Source organism: Chionomys nivalis, chromosome 4 (genome assembly GCF_950005125.1).
Source record: "Chionomys nivalis chromosome 4, mChiNiv1.1, whole genome shotgun sequence".
Taxonomy (NCBI): domain Eukaryota; kingdom Metazoa; phylum Chordata; class Mammalia; order Rodentia; family Cricetidae; genus Chionomys; species Chionomys nivalis.
This window is the reverse complement of record NC_080089.1, coordinates 2948707-2964955: the sequence shown is the minus strand read 5'-3', so window position 1 is coordinate 2964955 and position 16249 is coordinate 2948707.

Here is a 16249-nt window from a genome sequence, read left to right as displayed (position 1 = left end):
CCTGGAAGACAAGGCTTTTGGAGGATCCCTATGAGGCTCAGCAATTTGCCAGAGCCATCGTGATGATGAGATGACTGTCTTACTTTTGCTTCTCTTTTATATACATTAGCAACTGCTTGTTTACTTGCCTTCCAATAGCCCGATATCCTAGGCTATTGATATCGACTGGGCACTGAGGGGAGAGGTCCCTCTCATGTCCATGTTTCTGGTAAACATGTTTCCTCCAAGTCTGTATCAGCTGGGCACAGAAGGGTGAGGCCCATCTTGTGTCTTACTGGAAAATACATTTACCTCAAAATGGCAAGGGTGTTTTTCATACATGTTTTACTTAACATTGCCTCTTAGTAATTTTCCACACCACACACAAGAAGAAATATTTTTATACTACACCAAGTTGCACTCATTCTTATTCTATAAATTTCCTGCTCTATCTACACTACAGATTTCTCTGTATTTATTCATCCAGAGGGATCTGTTTCTATGCTCATTACTGTACCACAGGTGTTCCTGGTACCCACGGTGGCCCAAAATGTCAGAGTTCTGAGACAGGAGCTATAGAAGGTTTTGAACTGTCATGTGGGTGCTGGAAATCAAACCTGGATCCTGTGAAAGAGCTGCCAATGAATGCCCTTAACTGTGGAAATATCCACCCCTAACACACACCGGGTGAGTTCTTGACAACTCTTTTACATCCCCTGAGCCTGCCTTACTCTCCTGGTGAGATGAGGATTCAGTAAGGCAAACAGGGCTATCCCTCGCTCCTCAGCAGCTGCCTTCATTTTCCATTGGTTGATGATTAAACATCATGACAAAAAGAAGCTCAAGGAAAAGCCTTAGTTTACAGCTTATAGCAAGCAGTCCATCATCCTGGCAAGGCAGGAATCTGGAGGCAGGAACTGAGGCAGACATGATGGAGGAACTCTGCTCACTGGCTTGATCCTCATAGCTTGCTCAGGTTGCTTTCTTACGCACCCCAACACTACCTGCCCAGGAGTGTCACCACTCACTATGGGCTGGACCCTCCTGCATCAATCATCTGTCAAGAAGATGCTGTGGTGGAGAAGTTTTCTCAGCTGAGACACCTCTTCCAAGATGGCACCAGCTTGTGTCAAATTAACAAAAAGCTAAACAGCATTACAGATATCTGAGAGACTGTGACCTCTCATGTCGTGGGAAGCCCTTTATTTTTGTCCCAGCCTCTTTTTATTTTGAGACAGGTTGTCATTAAATTACTCATGTGGCCTTGGAACTTGTGAGCTTCCTCCCTTAGTCTCCCAAGTAGGTGGGGTTATAGGAATATGCCTCTAGGGCCAGCTCACCCCTTTCTTGCACCAGGACTACTCTGAGCTCCCTGCCCCCCAGTGAGTCCCAGTACCTCAGGCAGGTGTGTGAAAAGCCAGACATATTGCGGTCCTCCTCTGGCCACAGCGACCCGGACAGGAATGAGCACCTGCCTCAGGCCAGTCTTCTATTGTAAGACTGAACTGTAGAAAAGGGAAACTGCTTTTGGCAGATGCTAGAGAAGGAACAGATGAGCCTGCTGACTGGCAGCTGCCCACAGAGACTTGTTTCTTGGTGCCTCATTCTGCAGGTCAGTGTGAAAAGTAAGACTGAAAGCCCTATGCATCTCAGCCATGGCAGTGATGCTGAGAGTCTGTGCCTTCCAGATGGCAAGCCTGATGTGTTGCATGAGCTCACCAGGGGATCCCTTTGAGTCCTGGAGCAGGAAGCAGAGATGAGGTCCCAGGGAGGAAGGACCCAGAGGGCATGAGACAGCACCCAAGTCCTGCTGCCGATCTGCTGGAGGCAATTCCTTAGTGGAGGTCCCCTCTTCTGGTGTATGCCTGGGTTTGTTTCAGGCTGCTAACTCTAACTGGCCCAGGATAAAGTGCCTGTTTTAGCTTCCTCTTTTCTTTTTTCTTTTATTGAAAAAAAAATTTTCCGCCTCCTCCCCGCCTCACAATTCCCTCCCCCTCCTCCCGCCCCTCTCCTCCTCCCCCCACTCCTCTTCTCCTCCCTCTCCAGTCTGAAGAGCAGTCAGGGTTCCCTGCCCTGTGGAAAGTCCAAGGTCCTCCCCCCTCCATCCAGGTCTAGGAAGGTGAACATCCAAACTGTCTAGGCTCCCACAAAGCCAGAACATGAAGTAGGATCAAAACTCCGTGCCATTGTCCTTGGCCTCTCCTCAGCTCTCATTGTCCGCCATGGTCAGAGAGTCCGGTTTTATCCCATGTTTTTCAGTCACAGTCCAGCTGGCCTTGGTGAGCTCCCAATAGATCAGCCCCACTGTCTCAATGGGTGGGTGCACCCCTCGTGGTCATGCCTTCCTTGTTCATGTTCTCTCTCCTTCTGCTCCTCGTTAGGACCTTGGGAGCTCAGTCTGGTGCTCCAGTGTGGGTCTCTGTCTCTATCTCCATCCATCGCTAGATGAAGGTTCTATGGTGATATGTAAGATATTCATCAGTATGGCTATAGGATAGGGTCATTTCAGGTTCCCTATGCTCAGGTGCCCAAGGAACTAACTGGGGACATTGTCCTGGGCACCTGGTAGCCACTCCAGGTTCAAGTCTCTTGCCAACCCTTAGGTGGCTCCCTTAACTAAGATATGTGCTTCCCTGCTCCCCTATCCAACCTTCCTTTATCCCCAATCATCCCATTTCCCCAAGTTCCCCCCATACTCTCCTTCACACTTTTCTCTCCCAATCTCCCCTTACCCCCAACCCACCCCACCCCCAAGATTCCAATTTTTTGCCCGTCAATCTTGTCTACTTCCCATAGCCAGGTGGATAACTATATGTTTTTCCTTGGGTTCACCCTCTTATTTAGCTTCTTTAGGATCACAAATTATAGGCTCAGTGGCCCCTATCCATGGCTAGAAACCAATTATGAGTGAATAATTTGGGTCTGGGTTACCTCACTCAGGATAGTATTTTCTATTTCCATCCATTTTTAGCTTCCTCTTTTCATTATGCTTGTAACTACAGTAGTTGTGATCGTTTTGCTCTCAAATTACAGAAACCTGATCACAGGGTTTACACAGGATCTATTTATGTTACTTAATAAGTCCTTTTATTGTTAGTTCAGCTGTCAGAACCCTCCGAGATGCACCTTACTTTCTGTTTCCTCTCTGCTGTTCTTAGTGCATTAGCTTTTATGTGCACAGGTATCTTCTCTCCATTACAGAAAAGCTGCTGCTGCTGCTCCAGATATCACTCAAACACACTAGAGAGAAAGAAGGAAATGTAAGCTGTGTGCTGGAGAGACGGCTCCGTGGTTAAGAGCACTGGCTGCTCTTGGAGAGGACCTGGGTTCAATTCCTAGCACCCACATGATAGGTGGACTCTCCAGATCCATGGGATCTGATTCCCTCTTCTGACCTCCAAGGACACCAGGAACATGCTGTGCACAGACACATGGACAGAACACTCATACACACAAAATAAAACAAATCCTTTTTCTTTCTTTCTTTCTTTCTTTCTTTCTTTCTTTCTTTCTTCTTTCTTTTGATTTTTTTATTTTTTTTGGCCTTCAAGACAGGATTTCTCTGTGTAGCTTTGGAACCTGGCCTGGAACTCACTTTGTAAACTAGACTGGCCTCGAACTCACAGAAATTCACTTGCTTCTGCCTCCCAAGTGCTGGAATTAAAGGTGTTCACCCAGCAATAAAATAAATCTTCAAAACTTTTTCTTTAAAAGTGTAAGCTTTTCAGACTTCCTCCTGTCAACCCCACTTCAATCTTGTTTAAGTTGAATGGTCTCACATAGCTACATGGGAATCATGTATGAAATAGGGAATGGACACCATTGACTCAGGCCACAGGCCCTCACCCCTGACTGTGTCTTCTAGAAATACTTTTAGTGTACTGACTGTACATGGTATTAACTGAGTCTGGCAGTTCTTAGTCAAGGGTGATTTGGAAAATTGGATTGGTTTTCAAAATCTGTGTGGTCGTGTGTATGTATGTATATGTGTATGTGTATGTATATGTATATGTGTTTGTGTCTGTACATGTGTACATTTGAGTATATGTATACATGTGTTTGTGTGTGTTTAGGGGGAGGAGGAAAAGAGGAGGAACGTGTTTTCCAGAGAACATGTGTGACAGTCAGAAGGCTACCTTGATGGTTGACTCTTATCTTCCAGTGGCTGGAGACTAGGCCTCTCTCTTACTTTTCCCCTGAGTGAGCCAGGTTAGCTGACCAGTGAGTGAGCTTTAGGGTTTCTATATCTTCACCTCCCATTATTTCCTGTAGGAGTGATTGGGTTACACATGTGTGCTGCCATGCTTGGATTCCAAACTCAGCTCTTCATGCTTGTGTGCTAAATTTGATTTACCCAATGAACCATCTCCTCAACCCCTGGGCACATTAAAATTTAAAAATAAAAAAAAAAATTTTAATAAAATGTACTTGCTTAGTGTGGAGGGGAGAAAGTTTGATTATTTCTTTCTCTCCCCTCCCCCCTTTTTTGAAGCAAGGTTATGTGAATCCAAAACTAGCCTCAAGTTCACTTGTAGCTGAGGACAGCCTTGAAATTCTGGTCCTTCTGCCTCTACTCCTACTAGGATTATAAACACAAACCACCATGCCCTGTTTAATGTGAGTTCTAGACCTAATTATAGATTCTAAAGGTTGAAACGTAACCAATATTCACTGTAGGGTTTAGAATATTTTTAAATTACCTTTTTATTTACATTTTTTCCCTGGAGTTTCAAATCACACCCCCCACTTCACCACTTGCCTTGGAACATTTTATTCATACAGCCCCTTTGCTATACGGTATGAAACGCTCAGAAAAGAAGTCAGAGGAACTAAACTAGACAAAGGTCCTGGGGAACTGGGAGGCTGTTCCTTTCAATTAGATGGGGGGGGGGTACTGAAGGAATCTAGCTGATTCAGATTAGGAATATAAAGTAAATTTCTAAGACTACCTGTCAATCTATACTCTTGCTAAATCAACTAGTCAATCAGTATAGTCAAGGTTGTTCAATGTTTGTGTCAGTTTGTGAATAGTCTTAATGGAAGCTTCTATTCCTGCCCCTGACTTCCATATTCCTGGAGTAACCAACTTCTAATTTAAAAAGAAGCAAAGGCCTTCTTTTCACTTGCCAAACACATGGTGATTCAAACACTTTGCATTGACGGTGGTAGCCTGGACGTGATGTCACATGTCCAGTCAGTGATCCTCTTCCTATCTCTTCCAGTCTGTGCTTTTAAACGTGTTTAATGACCATGGGTATTTGTCATTATTGGCTGCCCAACAGCAGATCATGAAGGGCTTGGGTGGAAAGAAGGGGTAGAATGGTGTCTCATTTCAGAGCCCAGGTTGACCTCAAACTGCCAATCCTCCTGCCTCTGTCACTCCACCCATCTTAAAAACTGTTACATTGCCGGGCGGTGGTGGCACACGCCTTTAATCCCAGCACTCAGAGAGGCAGAGGCAGGCGGATCTCTGTGAGTTCGAAACCAGTCTGGGCTACAAGAGCTAGTTCCAGGACAGGCTCCAAAGCCACAGAGAAACCCTGTCTCGAAAAACCAAAAAAATAAAAAATAAAAAAAAATAAACAAAACTGTTAGGTGGATTATACTCAAGCTTCCTGGGTCTGGAAAGGAAACCCTTGACAACATGGACACGTGGATACAGCATGGTGGGAACACATGATGACCTCTGACACAGAACATCTGTCCCCATTCTAACTCCACACCTGAATCCCTCTGAACTCTGTGGAGGTGTAAGGGACTGTGGTGTGCTTCTCAGAGCTGACAGAGCACAGCAGACAGAGGACCTGGCCCACCAATCAGCCCTGCTGGAAAAAAGATCACATTCCCACAGATTCAGAGATTTCCCTTTCAGAATGTAGAACTTCTCCTGTCACCTCTGCCCAGGGCCATGCTGATTGCACTGCTCAGGCTTTAGGGTCTGTGATGCCAGCTCAAGCACTGATTGGTGAACTTTTAACTGAGGCAGAGTTTAGTGAAAGAGTTCCGACAAATGTATGCACTTGGACAGTTACCATTTTAGTTGGTTAATTTTCTCTTTGGGAAGGAGGAGTAAATTTTGATTTGGGATAATGCCCACATATTCCTGAATTTTCCCCCTTTTGATTTTTATGAAAACTTTTTGTGGTAAAATGTGTATTACAGAAAATATGCCATTGCTGACATCTAGCACTTTCTCAAGCAACCGCTGTCTAGCTCAGCATTCTCATCAGCCCAAAAGCAAGCCACACACTTAAGTAGCCAGTTCCCAATCCCTTGACTTTTTGTCTATTTAGCTTTTCCTATTGACAGCATTTTGCATCAATAGAGGATACAATACTGTCCCTTTGTGCATAGCCTTCATTTTCCACCCAGCACAATGATTTCAAGGTGGCATGTACCAGAAATTCACTTCTTTATATGGCTAGGTAACATTCTAGTAGATGAATGGATATGCCTCAATTTATTTATCCATATTCATTCATTGATAGGCATTTGAGTTGTTTCTACCTCTTAGTTTTGGGAAAGTTCACATATGAATTTCATGTGGCCATTTATTTTCAATTCTGAAAAGGATATTATTTCATTTAAGCAACTCCAGTGCAGTGGGTTATTGAGGTAACTGGCACTTAGGCCTTCTGGTCCATTCCCGTCACTGGTGAAACTGTCAAGGAAAAACTGTCAGCAGTGCTGATGTCATGCTGGGCAAGAACTCTGCCACCGAGTTGACAACTTTGATGGTGCTTGGAAAGAGGACATACATACAAATGGAAAGCAGGAAGGAGGGGCCACTGCCTTTCCAGTTGATAGAATCACACACTTTGCTAACATTGCATTTAAAAGGCTTTAATTCTGTGTAGATGTCCGGAGCCCTGGCCACTTGAAGCAAAGCAGCTTTTAGTGCCTGGTTACCTTCCAGACTGGAATGTACGACAGTTATAAAGTGACAGCTGTCCACTGAGCAGTCTGGTGACAGCTGATCCCACACTGACTGCAGTGGGCAGACTGTAGAGGGACAGAAGGAGCTAGAGGGGAAGTCTGGCCTCACCAGTGGAAGTGCTGCCTACGGGATATGTGTCTGGTAGTTAGGAGTCCCACTACCTCTCTGTCCTCAGACCTTGCAAAACAATCCCTTCCCCAAGCTTCAGGAGACAAAGAATTCAAGAGCTCCAAGAAGGAGCAATACTGGCTCTCCATTCACTCTGAGAATTCCATTTGCTCAGAACACAGCTACAGACAGATAAGATTTGGGATATGCACATGGGGGCTAGCAGCATCCTAGCTCAGCAGGTGTGTGTTGTGAGTCTTACTCTATGCAACTACCCAGCTCCCAGATCATGATACAGGGCCTTATTAATTATGAAAGTTTTGCTGATAGCTTAGGTTTGTTTCTAACTAGCCCTTATAACTTAAATAACCCATTTCTTTTAATCTACTTCTTTTATGTGACTTGGTTACCTTTACTTTGTAATGCCTATACTACTTTGTAATACGGCCCTGGCATTGGCTCCTCGCTACTCTATCCTTCTTCTTCCCAGCATCCTCTGTGCCTGGAAATCCTACCTAGATATTGGCCATTCAACTTTTTATTAAACCAATCTGAGTGACACATCTTCACAGTGTACAAAATGATTATTCCACAGCAGGTGTGTTGGCCAGCTGGGTCTGTACAAGTGACCCCCTCCATTCCTATGGCTTTGGGTCTCCACAAACAGTTTCTTTTCCTATTGCTCAATTCAGGAGAGAGTCAATCCCATACAATAGGCCACTGGAAAGTTTCCTCAACTATAAGACATCATTACTGAAAGGCTCTACTGTTTAGGGTAAAGAGACAATTGATTAGCCTGTCTCCAGTACTCAGGAAGAGATGACATACCATCAGTATGTCTGCTGACAAAGTGGGCCAGGCACAGCCCTACTACAGATTTAGTAACCTCCTGGGCAGGGCTTGATGGAGCTCAGTGGTAAAGCCATTGCCTGGCATGTCCAAGACCCTGGATTTTATCTCAGCACAGCAAATACACAATAATAACAATTAACTTCCTGGGCACCCTGAGGTTTTTCTAGATAACCATAAATGGGAAAGATATGAGAAGGAACAATGTCCCCAAATGCTCATGTGTCTTGGACCAACTTGAATGGAAGCTTGCCTCTGTATCCCAGCTACTTTGAGTACACATGGCTGTAGCTCAATTGGGGGACATCCCAACTATGGAATCCCTAGGTTGTAATCATTACATAAGTGAGATCACACAATCATTCATTCATGCACTGATGAGGAATAATTTATGGGCCATTCACTATGTTTTTTCACCTCTTTATACCTCAGCTTGCTAGTCCATGAAATGATAATGTGACCGTGAGAGAGTCATCATGAATTTTAATGAATTGCTGTTGTCAAGTATTTACAAAAGTACAAAGTCAGCCTGAGGAGATAGTTCAGAGGGCGAAGGTGCTTGTTTTCCAAGCCTGGAAACCTGAGTTTGAGCCCTGGGACCCAAATATAGGTGGAAGGAGTGAGAAAGTTGTCCCTTTGACTTTCATGTTGGTACGTGGGCATACCACACACACACACACACACACACATACACAAAGAATAAATGAATATTTGGGGTGTTGGTTCCTTTTTTAAAGTGAGGAGAGGAGGGAAAGAAGGAGGAGGCACAGGGCTGCATCAGCACTGACTCATGGTTTGGAAAAGGTTAAATGAGAAAAGAAACTGCTGAGGATGAGATCCAGAGCTTCCCTCTGGAGTGGAAGGCTTACATTCTGAAGTGTCTATTAAACATCAAAGTCGAGGCTGTAGATCAGGAACTCTCATACACATGCCTGGAAGTTGAGGGTTGGTCTCTATTGGATATAGAATCTATGGACGAGTAGCATTTAAGGCCAGTTGCTTTTTAAAGTCGTAAGATTGTGATTTCCAGTGGAGAGGGCATACAGAGAAGATCTATTCAAAGAGCAAGCCCTGGATGGCCTGAGGCTTAGGTGTTACAGATCTCAAAGACAGAAGAGCAAAGGAGTCTGAACAAGGACAATAGAAAGGGATAAACCCTGTAGAGCCAATGTCCTGGAAGTTCAGGACAGAAGAACTTTGCAAAAGTCAAGGAATGGAGTCAGTCACAGGATGTGGAGACTGGAGACTTAGGAGTTCAAGATCAGTTTCCATGTTATAATAAACTCAAGGTCAGCCTGGATTATATGCAATGATGTTTGAAAAAAAATGAAAGAAATAGGAAAAGGAGAGAGAGGGAGTGTGGGTTATGATGTTTGGTCCTATCCTAGGTGTCTGTGAAATACTGAGTAGTAATAATAGTGATCTTAGTAAGACCACTGGTTCTGTGGGGATGGTGGAAACCAGTGATATACTGCAGTGTGCTTAATAGAGAAAGGGAAACTGGTCAGGGTAGCACATGCCTTTAATCTCAGCACTCCTGAGGCAGAGGCAGGTGTGTCTCTATTGGTTCGAGGCCAGCCAGTCTATGAAGTGAGTTTCAGGACAGCCAGGTCTACACAGAGAAACCCTGTCTTGAAAAACAAAACAGAAAGCAGGGAGAAAGAGAGGGAGAGAAGGAGTCCTGAATTGGAGGCTGCAGTTCTGAGAACTTTTTTGAAGATATGAATGTAAAGGAGCTCAAAGAACTCGAGATTCTCCTGCTCCTGTGTCCCAAGTGCTGGGATCACAGGTGTGCATCTCTTCCTCTGAAAAGTATTTTCACCTAGTGAGTAAAGTGGGGAAGCTAATTCAAGTGGGTGAGCATACAAGCCACTAGTGTTCATTGCTGATGTTATAGAATCACTGATGAGTTCTGCCCATGATACATATCCATGTAATTGCTATGGCATACATTGTTCTATACCATACTTGGAAAAAGCAATATATGTGTTGGACAGATCTCTCAGCAGCTAAATGCACTGGCTGCTCTTCCAGAGAACCTGGGTTAAACTCTAGAGCCCACATAGTGGCTCACAACTCTTAGAAATTCTACTTCCTGAGGACCTGATACCCTCTTCTGACTTCCTTAGGCATCAAGCACACACATGGTGCACAGGCAAATACACAGGCAAAACATCCACACATAAAAATTCACTTAAAAAATAACTAAAAAGCACTGACAGTGTCATCATTATTGTCTAAGCAGGTCGTGCATGGTCAGAGTTGTATATATGCAGATAGCACACACATACCAGCTGCTCACTCAGTTCAAAACTCTTACGTAAAGAATGGAGACAGTGTGCTTTACTGGAGCCCATGACTATCACCAAAGTGAAATGGAACAGTGTTCTGGGGTCACTCTATGAAATAAATAAACACATCATTATCAAAGTTGTGACCTGTTATGGTATGGATGTAGAGTAGCCTCCTAAGGGCTCCTGTGCTTACTCTCTGTCTGGTGGCACCACTGAGAGGTGATTGAAGTGTGTTTGTGCTGACCTTCTCCATGGATGACCCATTGGTGACATCACAGCAACTGGGCTGTTAGGACATGGGTCCTAGTCAGAGGAAGTGGGTCTTAGGCTGTTCCTGTAAGGGAATTATCTTCCGCATCACTCCTCCATTTTCCTAGCAGTGAAGGGGCCTGGTGGTCAGCACTGTGCCTTTCTGTGCTGTATGTAGACTGCTTCAGACACTTTCATGGGGGACATGTTTATGGTTCCTGATGATCTGGGAAGAAACAAACAGACCTCGCCAAGAAGAATTTCTTCTAAAGGAGGGCTTTTTTTTTTTTTTTTTTTTGGTTTTCTGCTGGGCTATTTTATTTCTTTTTTTTTATTTTTTAACAGTTTTATTTTTTTAATTTATTTATTTACTTATTTATTATTGGTTTTTCGAGACACAGTTTCTCTGTATAACAGCTCTAGATGACCTTGAACTCACTTTGTAGACCAGACTAGACTTGAACTCCCAGAGATCCACTTATCTCTGGGTACTGGTTTTCAGGCATGCTCCACCATCCCCGACCTTGGGGTTCTTTAAAGTGACTAAGAATGCAACATTTTCACCTTCCCTGGAGGCATATACAAGTAGTTGCTAGACACAGTGGCAAAGTACTTACAGGTTCTTATCCTAATTTTTTTTTTTGGATCAAAATTTTATTTATTTTTTTTTATTCTTTTTTACTTAAAATTTCCAACTGCTCCCCGTTTCCCATTTCCCTCCCCCTCCTCCCACATATTGCCCCCTCCCCCCGCTCCCCTCCCCCTATCCCCACTCCACTTCTCCTCCCCCTAGTCCACTCCCCCTCCCTCTCGATACTGAAGAGCAGTCCAAATTCCCTGCTCTACAGGAAGACCAAGGTCCTCCCACTTCTATCTAGGTCCAGGAAGGTGAACATCCAAACAGGCTACGCGCCCACAAAGCCAGTTCATGTATTAGGATCGAAACCTAGTGCCATTGTCCTTGGCTTCTCATCAGCCTTCATTGTCAGCCTTGTTCAGAGAGTCCAGTTTCAACCCATGCTTATTCAGTCCCAGTCCAGCTGGCCTTGGAGAGCTCCCAATAGATCAGTTCCACTGTCACAGTGGGTGGGTGCACGCCTCGTGGTCCTGATTTCCTTGCTCATGTTCTCCTAAAGGAGGGCTTTTTAAAGGTATTTCCATGTATTCCCTTGTATGTGAAAGGTTTTTTTTTTTTTTAATTTTAACCAATTGTTGTGCTTTGCAACAAATGCTGTCCTTGAAAACTAGAAATGGCACTTGAAATTTTTCTAAGCCTTAATTAGACTTTGCGATATGTGACTGATGTAGAAGCCAGTCAAGCAAGCACCACAGGGCTACTCTTTAGTGTGATGTTTTTCAGTGTTTTTTTTGCCTGCCTGCCTGCCTGCCTTAGACTATTTCCTCTGAGTCAGCAGGCTAAGCTCAAACTCTGACCCTCTGCCTCTGCATCATGTGCCAGGGTCTAGGCCTGCCCTGTGCGGGGATCCTTTTCATTTTACTCTAAGAGCACGCAGACATTCATGAGGATCTCAGAAGAAGCAGGTTTTCAAGCTGGTGATAACAGTCACTACTAGTTCTTTGTGTGGGATGGGATTTTTTCCCATGCACTTTCTGCAGCCATTTGTTCTGAGTGTCCAATGCTGATGTGAACTTGTGTCCTGCTCAGAAACCACTGTGGGGGTGGGGGTGAGGGCTGACAGCTACTGTTTACCATCACTGCATGGGAAAGCCTGCTTGCTTTTCTGTTTGACATTGATAAGTAGAAGTTATTTCTACATTAAGAATTCTCAGGTGACTTTGTTAACCACAGACTCCTTCATGCTAACCTAGAGGCAGACCTTTTTTGTTTTAAAACCAAAATGTGCTATATTTCTGTGGATCTCCAGGCATGTTTGCATGGGGTTGGTCTAAGTACCAAAAGGAGAAGACACTTTCTGTCCCATCTTTCAAGGCTGCAAGCTGGTCATTTGTAGCCTGAGCCTTTGGGATCATCAGTTTGAACTTGATGGAGCACTGTGGTGGGTTGATTTTCACCCAGGCATCTCCTTCAGTGGAGACCAACACACTTGGAGTGTCCTGGCCTTGTTGTCATTTCTCTGGGAGCCTTTGGGTTTTTTGAATTTTTATTGAACTCTACATTTTTCTATGCTACCCTCCCTGCCTCTTCCCTCCTGTTCAGCCCTTCCCCATTGTTCCCATGCTCCCAGTTTCCTCAGGAGATCTTGTCTTATTCTACTTTCCATATACATTAGACTATGTATGTCTCTCTTAGTGCCCTCATTGTCTAAGTTCTCTGGGATTGTGATTTGTAGACTGGTTTTCTCTGCTTTATTTTTAAAATCAACTTATGGGTGTGTACCTGCGATAATTGTCTTTCTGTATCTGGGTTACCTATTCAAAATGATGTTTTCTAGCTCCACCCATTTGCCTGCAAAATTCAAGATGTCATTTTTTTTTCTGTCGTGTAGTACTCCAACGTGTAAATGTACCACATTTTCATTATCCACTCTTTGGTCGAGGGGCATTTAGGTTGTTTCCAAGTTCTGGCTATGAAAAACAAAGCTGCTATGAACATAGTTGAGCACATGTCCTTGTTGCATGATTGAGCATCCTTTGGATATAGGATATATACCCCAAAGTGGTATTACTGGGACTTGAGGAAGGTTGTTTCCTAGTTTTCTGAGAAATTACCACATTGACATCCAAAGGGACTGTACCAGCTTGCATTCCCACCAGCAACGCAGGAGTGTTCCCTTTTCCTCCGCAACCTCTCCAGCATAAGTTGTCATCAGTTTTTTTGATCTTGGCCATTCTTACAGGTGTTAGATAGATTCTCAGAGTTGTTTTGATTTGCATTTCTCTGATGACTAAGGATGTTAAGCATTTCCTTAAGTATCTTTCAGCCAATTTAGATTCCTCTGTTGAGAGTTCTCTGTTTATGTCTGTACTCCATTTTTTATTGAATTATGTTTTCTTTTGGTGACCAATTTCTTTAGTTCTTTGTATATTTTGGAGATCAAATCTCTGTCTGATGTGGGGTTAGTGAAGATCTTTTCCCATTCTGTGGGCTGTCGTTTTTTCTTGTTGACCGTGTCATTTGCTTTACAGAAGCTTTTCAGTTTCAGGAGGTCCCATTTATTAATTGTTTCTCTCAGTGTCAGTGCTGCTTAAGTTATATTTAGGAAGTGATTCCCTGTGCCAATGCATTCAAGTGTACTTCCCACTTTCTATTCTATAAGGTTCAGTGTGTCTGGCTTTATGTTGAGGTCTTTGATCCATTTAACTTGAGTTTTGTGCATGGTGATAGATATGGGTCTATTTGCATTCTACATGTTGATATCCATTATGTCAGCACCATTTGTTAAATATATTTTCTTTTTCCATTTTATATTTTTTGCTTTTTCATCAAAAATCAGGTGCTTGAAGGTGGGTGTATTAATATCCATGTCTTCAATTCAGTTCCATTGGCCCTCCTGTCTGTTCTTAGGCTAACACCAGGCTGTTTTCTGTACTGTAGCTCTGTAGTAGAGTTTGAAGTCAGGGATTGTGATGCTTCCAAAAGTTCTTTTATTGTACAGGATTGTTTTGGCTATCCTTGGTTTTTTGCTTTTCCATATGAAGTTGATTATCATTATTTTGAGGTTTGTAAAGAATTTTTCTGGGATTTTGATGGGCACTGCATTAAATTTGTAGATTGTTTTTGGTAAGATTGCCATTTTAGTATGTTAATTCTGCCTACCAATGAGCATGGGAGATCTTTCAACTTTCTGGTGTCTTCTTAAAATTCTTTCTTTTTTTCTTTATTTTTTATTTCTTTATAAATAATACCATTCAAAATTTCCACTTCCTCCCCTCCTCCCATTTCCCTCCTGCTCCACCAGTCATTCCTTCCCCGTCCAGTCCTAAGAGAGGGCAGGGTACCCTGCCTATAGGAAGTCCAAGGCCCTCTGTTTTCCCTCCAGGCTTAGGAAGGTATGCATCCAAATAGACTAAGATCTCAAAAAGCCAGTACATTCAGTAGAGACAAATCCCAGTGCCATTATCATTGGCTTCTCAATCTGCCCCAATTGTCATCCACATTCAGAGCATCCAGTTTGATCCCATGCTTGTTCAGTCCCAGTCCAGCTGGCTTTGGTGAGCTCCCATTAGATCAGGAACACTGTCTTAGTGAGTGGACCAACACCTCGCAGTCCTGATTTCCTTGTTTATATTTTCCCTCTTTCTGCTCTTCAACTGGACCTTGGGAGCTCAGTCTAGTGCTCCGATGTGGGTCTCTGTCTCCATCTCCATCTGTCTCTGGATGAAGGTTCTATGGTGATATTCAAGATAATCATCAGTCTGACTACAAGACAAGGCCATTTCAGGCATCCTCTCATCCACTGCAGGGTCCTAGCTGGGGACATCCCCATGGACACCTGGGAACCCCTCTAGAGCTAAGCCTCTTGCCAACTCCAAAATGGCTCCCTTAATTAAGATATATTTTCCCCTGCTCCCATATCAGTCCGTACTCCATCTCAGCCATCCCATTCCTCCAAACTCTCCCCAACCCTCCCCTTCTCCCTTCTCTCTCCCCATCTCCCCTTCCCCCCACCCCACCCCCACCCCCATGCTCCCAACCTGGAGATCTTGTCTGCTTCCTATTTCTAGGAGAATGTATTTATGTTTTTCTTTGGGTTAACCTCATTACTTAGCTTCTCTAGGATCACGAACTATAGGCTCAGTGTCCTTTGTTTATGGCTAGAATTCACTAATGAGTGAGTACATACCATATTCATATTTTTGGGTTTGAGTTATCTCACTCATGATAGTATTTTTTATTTCCATCCATTTGCATGCAAAATTCAAGATGTTATTGTTTTTTACTGCTGAGTAGTAATCTAATGTGTAGATATGTCAAACTTTCTTTATCCATTCTTCCATTGAGGGGCATCTAAGTTGTTTCCAGGTTCTGGCTATTACAAATAATGCTGCTATGAACATGTTTTAACAAATGCTTTTGTAGTATGATAGGGCATTTCTTGGATATATTCCCAAGAGTGGTATTGCTGGATCCTGAGGTAGGTTGACTCCCAATTTTCTGAGAAACTGCCACACTGATTTCCAAAGTGGTTGCACAAGTTTGCATTCCCACCAGAAATGGATGAGTGTTCACCTTGTTGCTCTACATCCTTTCCAGCATAAGCTACCATTAGTGTTTTTTATCTTAGCCATTCTGGCAGGAGATGGTATATCAAAGTTGTTTTGATTTGCATTTCCCTGATAGCTAAGGAAGTTGAACATGTCCTTAAGTATCTTTTGGCCATTTGAAATTCTTTTGTTGAGAATTTTCTGTTTACTTCAGTACATCACTATTTAATTGGGTTATTTAGAATTTTAATGTCTACTTTCTTGAGTTCTTTATATATTTTGGAGATCAGAACATTGTCTGATGTGGGGTTGGTGAAGATCTCCCATTCAGATGCCTTTTTGTCTTAATGACTGTGTCTTTTGCTTTATGGAATTTTCTCAGTTTCAGGAGGTCCCATTATTCATTGTTACCCATATTGTCTGTGCTACTGGGTTTATATTTAGGAAGTGGTCTCCTGTGCCCATGTATTTTAGGCTACATCTCACTTTCTCTTCTATCATGTTCAGTGTGGTCAGAGTTATATTAAGGTCTTTAATCCATTTGGACTTGAGTCTTGTGCATGGTGATATATATGGATCTATCTTCATTCTTCTATAAGGTGACATCCAGTTATGCAGCACCATTTATTAAAGATGCTTACTTTCTTCCACTGTATAATTTTAGCTCCTTTATCAAAAATCTGGTGTTCATACGTTTGTGGATTAA